We start from the raw sequence: 17,015 nt of genomic DNA, 5'->3' as shown, positions 1-17,015 counted from the left end.
CTCCCTGTGGCTGTCGAATTTTCCTATCACCATTTGTTGAAGAGACTGTCTTTGTTCCTTTGGATATTCTTTCCTACTTTGTCAAAGATTAGTTGACCATAGATTTGAGGGTCCATTTCTGGAGTCTCTATTCTGTTTCATTGACCTGTGTGTCTGTTTTTATGCCAGTACCATTATGTCTTGATGATTATAGCTTTGTATTAGAGCTTGAATTGTGATGCCACCAACTTTGGTTTTCTTTTTCAACATTCCTTTGGCTAGTTGGGTTTTTTTCTGGTTCCATACAAATTTTAGGATTATTTGTTCCAGTTCTGTGAAAAAAGTTGATGGTATTTTGATAGAGATTTCATTGAATTTGTAGATTGCCCTAGGTAGCATGGACATTTTAACAATATTTGTTCTTCCAACCCATGAACATGGAATGTTTTTCCATTCCATGTGTCTTCCTCTATTTCTTTCATGATTATTTTATAGTTTTCAGAGTATGGATCTTTTGCCTCTTGGTTTAGATTTATTCCTAGGTATCGTATTGTTTTGGGTGCAACTGTAAATGGGATCAACTCCTTAACTTCTCTTTCTTCTGTCTCATTGTTAGTGTATATAAATGCAACTGATTTCTGTGCATTGGCTTGATATCCTTCTACTTTACTGAATTTCTGTGTGTGTTTTAGCAATTTTGAGGTGGAGTTTTTTGGGTTTTCCACATGAAGTATCATATCATCTGCAAAAAGTGAGAGTTTGACTTCTTTGCCAATTCGGGTGCCTTTTATTTCTTTTTGTTGTCTGATTGCTGAGGCTAGGACTTCTAATACTATGTCAAATAAAAGTAAATATAAACACAAGAATCGAAAGGAGAAGAAAGCTGGAACCAAGGTATCTGATAGCTATGACCTAAAGAAATTTTATAAATTACTATGGAGATGCCCACATCCTCCTTGGCTGGCCCCTGTCCTTCTAGAGGATTCCTTTATTCCCTGTTGGAATCTATGAGCTTTCTATACAGTATCTTTCTAGCAAATCTCTTTGGTTAATTGAATCAGTGACAAAAACAATGGCTTATAATCAAAGAACCCCAAAAAATTAAATTATCTTTTTAAATGTTTTCTACTGCTTAAGATTTCTCAAAGTCCTTTGTATATTAGTGTAAATTTTTAAAAGGAGGTACTAAGTATACATTTGGTGATTTCCATATTTATTTGACCTTTCTCATGGAATATCATTTGGACTTTTTTTTTTTCAGATTACATTCTGGAAAATAATGCATTACACAATTGCTGCATTTCTGTCCCTTAAGGATCCATCTTAGCCCAGGAGCTAATTCTCATCCTACTTAGCAGAACTTCAAAAGACTTTCCTATTTACTAAATAAAGATGCTGCACCGATGACATGTTATGATAGGTGTGTTTTGAGGACAGCACAGTCTCTGTGTTGTAATGTTGCAACAGTTAGAATACTGGTAGGAATTTTACTTGAGGCTTTCTGGTTGAACTCTCTGGGTAGTGTTCCAGTGTTTCTCTGATTTTGTTTTTGTTATATTGCTGAATCAGTTATATTCCAAAAAGGTTTTATGTTTCAATTTTCTAAGAGGTAAAATAGAAAGGAATAATATTTACCTGATATCTCACTGAGTGATGGCAGGTTGAATTAAGTAAAGTCTATAATGTGGCCTGTATTCTGCAGAGACAAGACTTCTAAAACACCAATGATAAATGTTTGTTAAAGAAAAGACTGCACAGTGCTTTTCATGCACTTTAACCCATTATTTAGGTAATTGCAAAGCCAGTGTATTAAATCATTTTAAGAAAAGATAAAAAGACAAATCAGAGCATTTCACATTGAGTTCTGCACATGTTTAAGAATGTTAGACCTTATGGTAGAGCTATTGCTTCCCACTAATTCTAGGAGTAGAGACACAGGTTGCTCCACAATCAACATCAGTGGGGGAGATGCATTTAATAAAGCTGCCTTATGGGTCATGTCCAAGACATATAATATCTACTGCATGGCTGATTAGGAAATACATAAATTGTTTAATTGTCCTAGGTCAATACTCTGTCCCTTTATTTTGCCACAGTTATTTCAACCTGAGGGAAGGTAGTTGGGGAAAACTATAAAAATTTGAGTAGAAGCCCATATTGCATTCTACTCATTAATCTCCAGAAAATTGCTCACATTCAACCCTCTCTAACTGAACAGATATGTTATTGAATATTTGAAAGACAAATACCTCTTGAAAGTCATGGCCTCTTTCCCTGGTCTTTACCTAGAGCATTTTAAAAATAGAGGCACGCTTTCAAGGAAGTGAGTCTATTGCTTTTCCTGGTATTTTGAGTGCCCAGCATAGGTCCCACAGTGTAGGTTCGATGAACTCTGAACCTAACAAACACAGAAGAACTGATAGTCAAGCAGCTGGTCTGTGTGAGGAAGGGGACATTGACAATGACTTTCTTGAACCTTGAAGAGGGGGGTGAGTTTGGAGGTTGCTGGCAAAGTTGAGTATAAACTCTTTGAGTTCTCTCCCTTAGTGGGAATCTTGGCTACTCTTGGAAAGGAGGGCATGGCCAAAAGCCATGGCAGAAACTCCTAGATGAGGTTTCAAAATCTATTAGCTATTGCTTCTCTGCTTGGGCACTTCTAACTAGAGTCACACAGTTAATCAGAAACACTCCCGAATAGAAAAGTGTGCTCTTAAGTTCAGCCCAAATATATTTTCATGATATTTAGATGGAGCTTGCTTCTGTCTTCCTTGCAAAAACATAGCATCCAATGTACCTCTTTTCTGACATGAGGTATTATTTTATGATGTTTGCTCATTAATTAAGTAACCCAGTAAGTACATATGGGTACTATTGCATGCAACATTGTCCTATCTGGTGATACAATGGTGACTAGAGTACATTCCTTGCCCTAGCATATCTCATATACTAGTTGTGAATTTATTGCATAATAATAATAATAGCAATAATATAATTAATTGTATAATTTAACTTTGATAAGAAAGTAGAACTTAAATGTTCTTACAAAAAAAAAAGGATGTGAAGTATGGAGGTATTAGTTAACTCAATGGAGAGAATCCTTTTATAGTGCATATGTACATCAGACCACTATGTTGTCACTTTAAATAGCTTAGAGTTTTGTCAATATACTTTAATAAAGTTGGAAAAAACAAGATGCAATTAATCAGGTGATTTTAGTACAGTGAGGTAGGCATTTGATAAAGTTAGGAACCTGAGCAGAAGAAAGGAGCATTTAAAGTGGGCTAAAGCATACTAGATCATACATTCCAGAGGACAGCAGAACTGAGAACTATAAAAGGTGAATAGGAATTAGATAGGTGTAGAAAGAATAAGGAGAGAAATTTCTCTCTCATGGCCTTGGAAGTTTTTCCAACAGTTTTTAACTGTTTTTACTAGCCAACAGTTTTTAACACTGAAGTGCTCTGTGGTTTATATAGATCACTTTTATTTCTTATAACAACCTTCAGAAGAAAGTAATATATATTATTTTTGAAAGGTAAAGTAATCTCTTAGAGGTTAAGCTGTTTAATCAAGGTCTCATGGTGAATAAATAAGTAGGGATATCTAGATTTAAACTCAGGTTAGTCTGACCGTAGAACCCGAGTTTTTCCCCATGATGCATACTGGCCTTCATCTCTTTCTAACTGGCCACTTCTGGTTGGACATGGGATGCAATTGTGATTTAAGTTCACCAATTGTTTGACTGGGTAGGATCCAGTCAGATTATCTATCTTGTGAATTCTATCAGAGAAATGGTTACCACTGCAACTAAAAGCTGTGATATAGCAACCAGGGATGGTCAGAATGGACCATGTATAAAATGCAGAAATGGAATCTATTTAACAGAGTGAAAGTGGAGGGTTTGCAAAGAGAGGAGCTGAGGGGAATCTTCTGAAAGATGGAGAGAAGAGACTTGGTAGCTGATTTTCTAGTCCTAGTGTTTATGAGACCATTATGTTTTGTCTTCTGTGCTCTAGTACTCATGAGAGTGTCCATGACATCCTTACAATCAATAAGTATGTCAGTTTCTGTTTCTGACAGCCAAAACGTTCCAGCTAAAACACATTCTATGTGCCAGATATTGTGCATAGAATATTTCTAGTCTTCATAAACCACTCTAAATTCAGTATGTATTATAGTGTATTATATATTTTTATATAATTATATAATATATAATATAGATTATATATGTATTATAGTGTATTTTATATATAGTATTATGTATTTTATTATTGTTTTTATTTAGCAAGAACCCATGGAGAGAAGCCAAAAAACCTGCTCAAAATTAAATAGCTTGTAAATACTAGAACTAGAATTTGGGTCTAAGACATTCTTATTCTAAGACTTTTCCACATTGTGCACAAAATCACAAATCATGCTATTGGTACTTAAAGAGGCCAGAGTACTTGTTTTGCACTTCCCTATAAGTCACTGTATGATTTTAGATATTAGTATAATTTTTTTTATTTTTTATTATTTATTTATTTATTTATTATTTATATTTATTTATTTATTTTTTGCATGGTCTCATTTCTTTTTTTTTATATTTATTTTTATTTGTTTATTTACAGCATAACAGTGTTCATTGTTTTGGTATCACACCCAGTGCTCCATGCAGTACGTGCCCTCCCTATTACCCACCACCTGGTTCCTCAACCTCCCACCCCCCCCACCCCCCTGCCGCCCCTTCATAACCCTCTGGTTGTTTTTCAGAGTCCATAGTCTCTCATGGTTCATCTCCCCTTCCAGTTTCCCTCAACTCCCTCTCCTCTCCATCTCCCCATGTCCTCCATGTTATTTGTTATGCTCCACAAATAAGTGAGACCATATGATACTTGATTCTCTCTGCTTGACTTATTTCGCTCAGCATAATTTCTTCCAGTCCCGTCCATGTTGCTACAAAAGTTGGGTATTCGTCCTTTCTGATGGAGGCATAATACTCCATTGTGTATATGGACCACATCTTCCTTATCCACTCATCCTTTGAAGGGCATCTTGGTTCTTCCCACAGTTTGGCGACCGTAGCCATTGCTGCAATAAACATTGGGGTACAAATGGCCCTTCTTTTCACTACATCTGTATCTTTGGGGTAAATACCCAGCAGTGCAATTGCAGGGTCATAGGGAAGCTCTATTTTTAAATTCTTCAGGAATCTCCACACTGTTCTCCAAAGTGGCTGCACTAACTTGCATTCCCACCAACAGTGTAAGAGGGTTCCCCTTTCTCCACAACCTCTCCAACACACGTTGTTTCCTGTCTTGCTAATTTTGGCCATTCTAACTGGTGTTAGGTGGTATCTCAATGTTGTTTTAATTTGAATCTCCCTGATGGCTAGTGATGATGAACATTTTTTCATGTGTCTGATAGCCATTTGTATGTCTTCATTGGAGAAGTGTCTGTTCATATCTTCTGCCCATTTTTTGATATGATTATCTGTTTTGTGTGTGTTGAGTTTGAGAAGTTCTTTATAGATCCTGGATATCAACCTTTTGTCTGTACTGTCATTTGCAAATATCTTCTCCCATTCCGTGGGTTGCCTCTTTGTTTTGTTGACTGTTTCCTTTGCTGTGCAGAAGCTTTTGATCTTGATGAAGTCCCAAAAGTTCATTTTTGCTTTTGTTTCCTTGGCCTTTGGAGACATATCTTGAAAGAAGTTGCTGTGGCTGATATCGAAGAGGTTACTGCCTATGTTCTCCTCTAGGATTCTGATAGATTCCTGTCTCACGTTGAGGTCTTTTATCCATTTTGAGTTTATCTTTGTGTACGGTGTAAGAGAATGGTCGAGTTTCATTCTTCTACATATCGCTGTCCAGTTTTCCCAGCACCATTTATTGAAGAGACTGTCTTTTTTCCATTGAATATTTTTTCCTGTTTTGTCGAAGATTATTTGACCATAGAGTTGAGGGTCCATATCTGGGCTCTCCACTCTGTTCCACTGGTCTATGTGTCTGTTTTTATGCCAGTACCACGCTGTCTTGGTGATCACAGCTTTGTAGTAAAGCTTGAAATCGGGTAACGTGATGCCGCCAGTTTGTTTTTGTTTTTCAACATTTCCTTAGCAATTCAGGGTCTCTTCTGGCTCCATACAAATTTTAGGATTATTTGCTCCAGCTCTTTGAAAAATATCGGTGGAATTTTGATCGGAATGGCATTAAAAGTATAGATTGCTCTAGGCAGTATAGACATTTTAACAATGTTTATTCTTCCAATCCAAGAGCATGGAACAGTCTTCCATCTTTCTGTGTCTTTTTCAATTATTTTTTTTATTTGTTTATTTACAGCATAATAGTGTTCATTGTTTATTTTAATTTTATTTTTCATTTTTATCATGGTGTATAATGATGGGATTTGGTCAAAGCAATGCAAATAAATAAATGTACATAAATTTTTAAAAATCTGGAAACATTTTAATAATAGTTGGCACTTCCTTTATTTTTCTGCACTATACCTTGCTATTTTAGCAAGGCATGGATACCACCTGAAATATGTTTTCAAAACTGTGTAACATCATGCATATGTTTTAAACTTTTTGAGCATTATATTTTTAAAGGGAAATAGCAATACAGAAGTTACAAGATAATTGAAAGGATTAAATAAAATAATGTAAGTGAAACTAGATTGAAATGCATGAAACACTGCATTTCCTTCCTCCTTTGCTTTCTCTTTTCATTACTGTCTTTTCTTCTTCCCTCCTTCTCATACTCCTTCCAAGTATGCTTTTTATGCAAGTTCAGGGCTTATATTTCAGGAATCATTTTTAAAGGCACATGAGAGACATGGTCCAAAAAGTTTAACGATAAGAGCCACATGGAGGAGTAGGAGGGCAGGAGTTCCTGTCCAGTGTCATTATTTCTCCAAAGCAGTGCCAAGGAATGGAGGAGATGAGCTAAGTGTCATTATTGCCTCTAATCACGATGATCACTGCTTCTGGAACTGACACAAGGGCCAGATGTGTTTCATAGAAAACATGCATGCTTGGCTTTGGTAGAAGACATCAGAATTTTTAACAACCTCTTAAGATTGCTTAATTAGGAGGAGTCAAGATGGCGGAGAAGTAGCAGGCTGAGACTACATCAGGTAGCAGGAGATCAGCTAGATAGCTTATCTAAACATTGCAAACACCTACAAATCCAATGGGAGATCGAAGAGAAGAAGAACAGCAATTCTAGAAACAGAAAATCAACCACTTTCTGAAAGGTAGGACTGGCGGAGAAGTGAATCTAAAACGACAGGAAGATAGACCGCGGGGGGAGGGGCCGGCTCCCGGCAAGCGGCGGAGGAATGGAGCACAAAATCAGGACTTTTAAAAGTCTGTTCCAGGGGCGCCTGGGTGGCTCAGTGGGTTAAGCCGCTGCCTTCAGCTCAGGTCGTGATCTCAGGGTCCTGGGATCGAGTCCCACATCGGGCTCTCTGCTCAGCGGAGAGCCTGCTTCCCTTCCTCTCTCTCTGCCTGCCTCTCTTGTGATTTCTCTCTGTCAAATAAATAAAATAAACAAAATCTTTAAAAAAAAAAAAAAAAAAGTCTGTTCCACTGAGGGACATTGCTCCAGAGGCTAAACTAGGGTAAAGCCCACGCAGGGTTAGCATGGCCCCAGGTCCCGCAGGGTCACAGAAGGATCGGGGGTGTCAGAGTGTCGCAGAGCTCGCAGGTATTAGAACAGAGAAGCCAGCTACAGAGACAGAGCCGAGGACTGAACTCTCAACTCAGGGTTACCTTGAACTGGTCGCTGGCTGGGTGAGCTCGGAGCGCAGCTAGAGGCTGGGGATTCGGGAGTGATTGGGTGCTGTCCTCTGGTGGCACACTGAGGAGTGGGGCCCCAGGCTCTCGGCTCCTCCGGGCCGGAGACTAGGAGGCCGCCATTTTCATTCCCGTCCTCCGGAACTCTAGGGAAAGCGTTCAGGGAACAGAAGCTCCCAAAAGCGAACCCAAGCCAATTACTTAGTATGGCCGCCGGTAAGGGCGGTGCAATGCCGCCTCGGGCAAAGACACTTGAGAGTCACTACAACAGGCCCCTCCCCCAGAAGATCAACAAAATATCCAGCCAGGACGAAGTTCATCTATCAAGGAAAGCAGGTTCAATTCCTAAGACAGCAGCGCAATTCCAGAGGAGGAGAAAGCAAAGCACGGAACTCATGGCTTTCTCCCCATGATTCTTTAGTCTTGCGGCGAATTCAATTTTTTTTTCTTTTTTCAATTTTTTTCTTTTTTCTTCTTCTGCTAAATTTTTTAAAACTTTTACCCTTTTCTTTTTTAACGTTTTTTGACTAGTTTATCTAAATATATATATTTTTTCTTTCTTTTTTATATTTTTTCTTTGTTTTATTTTGTTTAAATTTTTTTCTTTTTTTTCCTGAACCTCTTTTTATCCCTTTTCTCCCCCCCCACAATTTGGGGTCTCTTCTGACTTGGTTACAGCGCATTTTTCGGGGTCTTTGCCAGCCTTTTAGTATTTTATTTGATCCTTCATATCCTCTTATCTGGACAAAATGACAAGGCAGAAAAAATCACCACAAACAAAAGAACAAGAGACAGTACCGAAGGCTAGGGACCTAATCAACACAGACATTGGTAATATGTCAGATCAAGAGTTCAGAATGACGATTCTGAACGTTCTAGCCGGGCTCGAAAAAGGCATGGAAGATATTAGAGAAACCCTCTCTGGAGATATAAAAGCCCTTTCTGGAGAAATTAAAGAATGAAAATCTAACCAAGTAGAAATCAAAAAAGCTATTAATGAGGTGCAATTAAAACTGGAGGCTCTTACTGCTAGGATCAATGAGGCAGAAGAAAAGAATTAGTTGCTGGGGGGAGGTGGGATTGGGAGAGGGGGAGCGGGCTATGGACATTGGGGAGGGGAGGCGAACCATAAGAGACTATGGACTCTGAAAAACAACCTGAGGGTTTTGAAGGGTCAGGGGTGGGAGGTTTGGGGGAACAGGTGGTGGGTGATGGGGAGGGCACGTTTTGCGTGGAGCACTGGGTGTTGTGCAAAAAGAATGAATACTGTTACGCTGAAAAAATTAATAAAAAGGGAAAAAAAAAAGAATTAGTGATATAGAAGACCAAATGACAGAGAATAAAGAAGCCGAGCAAAAGAGGGACAAACAGCTACTGGACCACGAGGGGAGAACTCAAGAGGTAAGTGACACCATAAGACAAAACAACATTAGAATAATTGGGATTCCAGAAGAAGAAGAAAGAGAGAGGGGAGGAGAAGGTCTATTGGAGAGAATTATTGTAGAGAATTTCCCTAATATGGCAAAGGGAACAAGCATCAAAATCCAGGAGGTGCAGAGAACCCCCCTCAAAGTCAACAAGAATAGGTCCACACCCCGTCACCTAATAGTAAAATTTACAAGTCTTAGTGACAAAGAGAAAATCCTGAAAGCAGCCCGGGAAAAGAAGTCTGTAACATACAATGGTAAAAATATTAGATTGGCAGCAGACTTAACCACAGAGACCTGGCAGGCCAGAAAGAGCTGGCATGATATGTTCAGAGCAGTAAATGAGAAAAACATGCAGCCAAGAATACTCTATCCAGCTAGGCTATCATTGAAAATAGAAGGAGAGATCAAAAGCTTCCAGGACAAACAAAAACTGAAAGAATTTGCAAATAGCAAACCAGCTCTACAGAAAATATTGAAAGGGGTCCTCTAAGCAAAGAGAGAGCCTAAAAGTAGTAGATCAGAAAGGTACAGAGACAATATACAGTAACAGTCACCTTACAGGCTAATAATGGCACTAAATTCATATCTCTCAATAGTTACCCTGAATGTTAATGGGCTAAATGCCCCAATCAAAAGACACAGGGTATCAGAATGGATAAAAAAACAAAACCCATCAGTATGTTGCCTACAAGAAACTCATTTTAGACGTGAAGACACCTCCAGATTTAAAGTGAGGGGTGGAAAACAATTTACCATGCTAATGGGCATCAGAAGAAAGCTGGGGTGGCAATCCTTATATCAGATCAATTAGATTTTAAGCCAAAGACTATAATAAGAGATGAGGAAGGACACTATATCCTACTCAAAGGGTCTGTCCAACAAGAAGATCTAACAATTTTAAATATCTATGCCCCTAACGTGGGAGCAGCCAACTATATCAACCAATTAATAACAAAATCAAAGAAGCACATCAATAATAATACAATAATAGTAGGGGACTTTAACACTCCCCTCACTGAAATGGACAGATCATCCAAGCCAAAGATCAACAAGGAAATAAAGGCCTTAAATGACACACTGGACCAGATGGACATCACAGATATATTCAGAACATTTTATCCCAAAGCAACAGAATACACATTCTTCTCTAGGGCACATAGAACCTTCTCCAGAATAGATCACATCCTGGGTCACAAATCAGGTCTCAACCGGTATCAAAAGATTAGGATCATTCCCTGCATATTTTCAGACCACAATGCTCTGAAGCTAGAACTCAATCACAAGAGGAAAGCTGGAAAGAACCCCAATACATGGAGACTAAACAGCATCCTTCTAAAGAATGAATGGGTCAACCAGGAAATTAAAGAAGAATTGAAAAAATTCATGGAAACAAATGATAATGAAAACACAACAGTTCAAAATCTGTGGGACACAGCAAAGGCAGTCCTGAGAGGAAAATATATAGCGGTACAAGCCTTTCTCAAGAAACAAGAAAGGTCTCAAGTACACAACCTAACCCTACACGTAAAGGAGCTGGAGAAAGAACAAGAAAGAAACCCTAAACCCAGCAGGAGAAGAGAAATCATAAAGATCAGAGCAGAAATCAATGAAATAGGAACCAAAAAATCAATAGAAAAAAATCAATGAAACTAGGAGCTGGTTCTTTGAAAGAATCAATAAGATTGATAAACCCCTGGCCAGACTCATCAAAAAGAAAAGAGAAAGGACCCAAATCAATAAAATCATGAATGAAAGAGGAGAGATCACAACTAACACCAAAGAAATACTGACAATTATAAGAACATACTATGAGCAACTCTACACCAACAAATTTGACCATCTGGAAGAAATGGATGCATTCCTAGAGACATATAAACTACCACAACTGAACCAAGAAGAAATAGAAAACCTGAACAGGCCCATAACCTGGAGATTGAAACAGTCATCAAAAATCTCCAAACAAACAAAAGCCCAGGGCCAGACGGCTTCCCAGGGGAATTCTACCAAACATTTAAAGAAGAACTCATTCCTATTCTCCTGAAACTGTTCCAAAAAATAGAAAAGGAAGGAAAACTTCCAAACTCATTTTATGCGGCCAGCATCACCTTGATCCCAAAACCAGACAAGGATCCCACCAAAAAAGAGAACTACAGACCAATATGCTTGATGAACACAGATGCAAAAATTCTCGCCAAAATACTAGCCAATAGGATTCAACAGTACATTAAAAGGATTATTCACCACGATCAAGTGGGATTTATTCCAGGGCTGCAGGGTTGGTTCAACATCCGCAAATCAATCAATGTGATAGAACACATTAATAAAAGAAAGAACAAGAACCATATGATACTCTCAATAGATGCTGAAAAAGCATTTGACAAAGTACAGCATCCCTTCCTGATCAAAACTCTTCAAAGTGTAGGGATAGAGGGCACATACCTCAATATTATCAAAGCCATCTATGAAAAACCCACCGCAAATATCATTCTCAATGGAAAAAAACTGAAAGCTTTTCCGTTAAGGTCAGGAACACGGCAGGGATGTCCATTATCACCACTGCTATTCAACATAGTACTAGAAGTCCTAGCCTCAGCAATCAGACAACAAAAAGAAATTAAAGGCATCCAAATTGGCAAAGAAGAAGTCAAACTATCACTCTTCGCAGATGATATGATACTATATGTGGAAAACCCAAAAGACTCCACTCCAAAACTGCTAGAACTTGAATTCAGTAAAGTGTCAGGATATAAAATCAATACACAGAAATCAGTTGCATTTCTGTACACCAAATACAAGACAGAAGAAAGAGAAATTAAGGAGTCAATCCCATTTACAATTGCACCCAAAACTATAAGATACCTAGGAATAAACCTAACCAAAGAGGCTAAGAATCTATACGCAGAAAATTATAAAGTACTCATGAAAGAAATTGAGAAAGACACAAAGAAATGGAAAAATGTTCCATGCTCCTGGATTGGAAGAATAAATATTGTGAAAATGTCTATGCTACCTAAAGCAATCTACACATTTAATGCAATCCCTATCAAAATACCATCCATTTTTTTCAAAGAAATGGAACAAATAATCCTAAAATTTATATGGAACCAGAAAAGACCTCGAATAGCCAAAGGAATATTGAAAAAGAAAGCCAAAGTTGGTGGCATCACAATTCCGGACTTCAAGCTCTATTACAAAGCTGTCATCATCAAGACAGCATGGTACTGGCACAAAAACAGACACATAGATCAGTGGAACAGAATAGAGAGCCCAGAAATAGACCCTCAACTCTATGGTCAACTAATCTTCGACAAAGCAGGAAAGAATGTCCAATGGAAAAAAGACAGCCTCTTCAATAAATGGTGCTGGGAAAATTGGACAGCCACATGCAGAAAAATCAAATTGGACCACTTCCTTATACCACACACGAAAATAGACTCCAAATGGATGAAGGACCTCAATGTGACAAAGGAATCCATCAAAATCCTTGAGGAGAACACAGGCATCAACCTCTTCGACCTCAGCCGCAGCAAGGCTAGAGGTCCTAGAACAACGTTGTCCTAGAACAACGGCAAAGGCAAGGGAAGCAAGGGCAAAAATGAACTATTGGGATTTCATCAAGATCAAAAGCTTTTGCACAGCAAAGGAAACAGTTAACAAAACCAAAAGACAACTGACAGAATGGGAGAAGATATTTGCAAATGACATATCAGATAAAGGGCTAGTATCCAAAATCTATAAGGAACTTAGCAAACTCAACACCCAAAGAACAAACAATCCAATCAAGAAATGGGCAGAGGACATGAACAGACATTTCTGCAAAGAAGACATCCAGATGGCCAACAGACACATGAAAAAGTGCTCCACGTCACTCGGCATCAGGGAAATACAAATCAAAACCACAATGAGATATCACCTCACACCAGTCAGAATGGCTAAAATTAACAAGTCAGGAAATGAGAGATGCTGGCGAGGATGCGGTGAAAGGGGAACCCTCCTACACTGTTGGTGGGAATGCAAGCTGGTGCAACCACTCTGGAAAACAGCATGGAGGTTCCTCAAAATGTTGAAAATAGAACTACCCTATGACCCAGCAATTGCACTACTGGGTATTTACCCCAAAGATACAAACATAGTGATCCAAAGGGACACGTGTACCCGAATGTTTATAGCTGCAATGTCTACAATAGCCAAACTATGGAAAGAACCTAGATGTCCATCAGCAGATGAATGGATAAAGAAGATGTGGTATATATACACTATGGAATACTATGCAGCCATAAAAGAAATGAAATCTTGCCATTAGCGACGACGTGGATGGAACTAGAGGGTATCATGCTTAGTGAAATAAGTCAATCGGAGAAAGACAACTATCATATGATCTCCCTGATATGAGGACATGGAGAAGCAACATGGGGGGTTAGGTGGATAGAAGAAGAATAAATGAAACAAGATGGGATTGGGAGGGAGACAAACCATAAATGACTCTTAATCTCACAAAACAAACTGGGGGTTGGGAGGGGGGAGGGGGTTATGGACATTGTGGAGGGTATGTGCTATCGTGAGTGCTGTGAAGTGTGTAAACCTGGCGATTCACAGACCTGTACACCTGGGGATAAAAATACATTATATGTTTATAAAAAAAAATTGGAAGGGGAGGCGACTATGGACTCTGAAAAACAACCTGAGGGTTTTGAAGGGTCAGGGGTGGGAGTTTGGGGGAACAGGTGGTGGGTAATAGGGAGGGCACGTTTTGCATGGAGCATGGGGTGTTGTGCAAAAACAATGAATACTGTTACGCTGAAGAAATAAATAATTTAAAAATAAATAAATAAATAAAAAATTGGAAGGGGAGGCAAACCATAAGAGACTATGGACTCTGAAAAACAACCTGAGGGTTTTGAAGGGTCATGGGAGGGAGGTTGGGGGAATAGGTGGTGGGTAATAGGGAGGGCACGTTTTGCATGGAGCACTGGGCGTTGTGCAAAAACAATGAATACTGTTACGCTGAAAAAATAAATAAATTTTAAAAAAATTAAAATTAAAAAAAATTTCCCAACAAACTAAAGCCCAGGGCTGAATGGCTTCCCATGAAAATTCTACCAAACATTTAAAGAAGAGTTAATACGGGGCGCCTGGGTGTCTCAGTGGGTTAAAGCCCCTGCCTTCGCCTCAGGTCATGATCCCAGGTTTCTGGGATCAAGCCCCGCATCAGGTTCTCTGCTCAGGAGGGAGCCTGCTTCCTCCTCTCTCTCTGCCTGCCTCTCTGCCTACTTGGGATCTCTGTCTGTCAAATAAATAAATAAAATCTTTAAAAAAAAAAAAAAGAAGAAGAAGAAGAGTTAATACTTATACCTCTCTAACTATTCCAAAAACTAGAAATCAAAGGAAAACTTCCAAACTCATTCTACGAGTTACCATTACCATTATCTTGATTCATTATTCTGATTCCAAATTCAGACAAATACCCCCCTAAAATGAGAGAACTACAGGCCAATATCGTTGATGAACATAGATGTAAAAAATTCTCAACAAAATACTAGCAAATTGAATCCAATGGAACATTAACAGAGTCATTCACTGTGATCAAGTAGGATTTATTCCTGGGTTGCAAGGGGTGGTTCAATATTCACAGTCAACCTGATATACCACAATAAAAGAAAGGATAAGAACCATCTGATCCTCTCAACAGATACAGAAAAAGCATTTGACAAAGCACAGCACCCATTCTTGATAAAAACCATCAACAAAGTAGGGGTAGAGGGAACAAACCTCAACATCCTGACGGCCACAAATGGAAAACCCATATCTAAAATCATCCACAATGGGGAAAAACTGAAAGTTTTACCTCTGTGATCAGGAATAAGACATAGATGTCTACTCTCACCATTATTTAAAATAATGCTAGAAGTCCTAGCCCCAGCAATCAAACAATGAAAAGAAATAAAAGTCATCCAAATCAGCAAGAAGTCAAACTTTCACTATATTCAGATGACATCATACTCTATGTAGAAAACCCAAAGAGTCCCCCCCAAAATTGCTAGAACTGATACACAAATTCAATAAAATTGCAGGATACAGGCCAATGTACAGTAATGTGTTGCATTTCTATACACTAATAATGAAGCAGCACAAAGAAAAATCAAGGAACCAATCCCATTTACAACTGCACCAAAACCAATAAAATATCTAGGACTATGCTAAGCAAAGAGGTAAAAGATCTGTACCTGAAAACTATAAAACACTTATGAAAGAAATTGAAGATGATACAAAGAAATGGAAAAACATTCCATGCTAATGGATTGGAAGAACAAATATTGTTAACATGTATATACTACCAAAGTAATCCACACATATCCTGCAATCCTTATCAAAATACCAACAACATCTTTCACAGAGCTAGAACAAACAATCCTAAAATTTAAATGGAACCACAAAAGACCCCAAATAGCCAAAGCAACCTGGAAAAAGAAAAGCAAAGCTGGAGACATCACAATGCTGGACTTCAAGTTATATTTACAAAGTTGTAGTGATCAAGACAGTATGGTACTGGCACAAAAACAGACACGTTGAGCAATAGAACAGAATAGAAAATCCAGTAATGGACCCATAACTGTATGGTCGTCTAATCTTCAACAAAGCAGGAAAGAACATCCAGTGGGGAAAAACCAAAAAAACAAAAAGTCTCTTCAACAAATGGGGCTGTGCTTCACCACAGGCTCTGGGCACCCAGGCAGGTGTACATAGCCAAAAGATGCAAACAGTTCATCGCTCTCTATGTGTCGCTATCCCCGGCTGCTGAAGCACCTCTCGGTGGTGCCCAGAGGATCTTTGGTCCATGCAAAGGCATTATGCCCTTTTCCAAATACACTCTAGGAAGGGGAACAGTCTCTCAGTGCAGCCTAGGGGATCCCCATTACAGCATCTTGCATGAATCCTACAGGCCACTTATTCTTCCTCTATCCCTGACTTCTATCCATGAAAAGGGCTCCCCCCATGCAGCAGCACCTGGCCTTTCTCTCCCCCAATTCACATGGCTGAATCTCCTTTCTGCCACATTCTCTCCTTCCAATTGTGCAGATTGTTTTCTTAATCCTCAAATCAATTTCCTAGTTGTTCAAATGATTTGATGTTAATCTAGCTGGGAACCAAGAGATGAGGCAAGCAGGGTTCCCCTACTACTCTGCCACTTTAATTCCTCTGCCCTAGTTTTCATAGTATTCTTGTACTCAATAATAAGTACCAAAAAAAGTTCTGAAATATATATTTCAAACATTACTAAATAAGTTTATATCCTCATAGATTGTCATTTATTCAAGAGTATATTGCTCTAAATTAAACCTTTCAGTAAGTAAAGAATAACCAAAATAATATTGCTTATAGCAGAAATAATGAGTAAAAATATTCAGTAAACTGAAAAACTATTATTCAAACCGATTTCTTTAAATCTCTACCATAAAATTCTGCCATAATTAGGTATACCTATAGCTCTTTAAGGCTTACTCCATCTGTGATGCATTCCATTCATGTTTTTTATACAATGTTTTTTTCCTTCAATCATTCTATTTCTGACATTTTTAATCTTATCTTTTAAATTAAAATTTATTTCCTTCAGCTTAAAAATATACTAAAGTAGGACCATCTCACTTCTTTAAAAAATTTCCCATTGATCCTATTTCTGGCAGCTAAGGCATTATCTTTCCTCAGTCCAAAATTTTCTCATAAAAGCTTCTATACTTGATAATTACATATTAACCCATTACAATTCTGTATCCATTCCTAAAGTTGGTGAAATTCCAAAGATGCAAAAAACCTCTTCAACAGAAGTTTTC

Source organism: Meles meles, chromosome 1 (genome assembly GCF_922984935.1).
Source record: "Meles meles chromosome 1, mMelMel3.1 paternal haplotype, whole genome shotgun sequence".
Classification (NCBI taxonomy): domain Eukaryota; kingdom Metazoa; phylum Chordata; class Mammalia; order Carnivora; family Mustelidae; genus Meles; species Meles meles.
The sequence above is the reverse complement of the archived record's forward strand: the minus strand, read 5'-3'. Positions refer to the sequence as shown.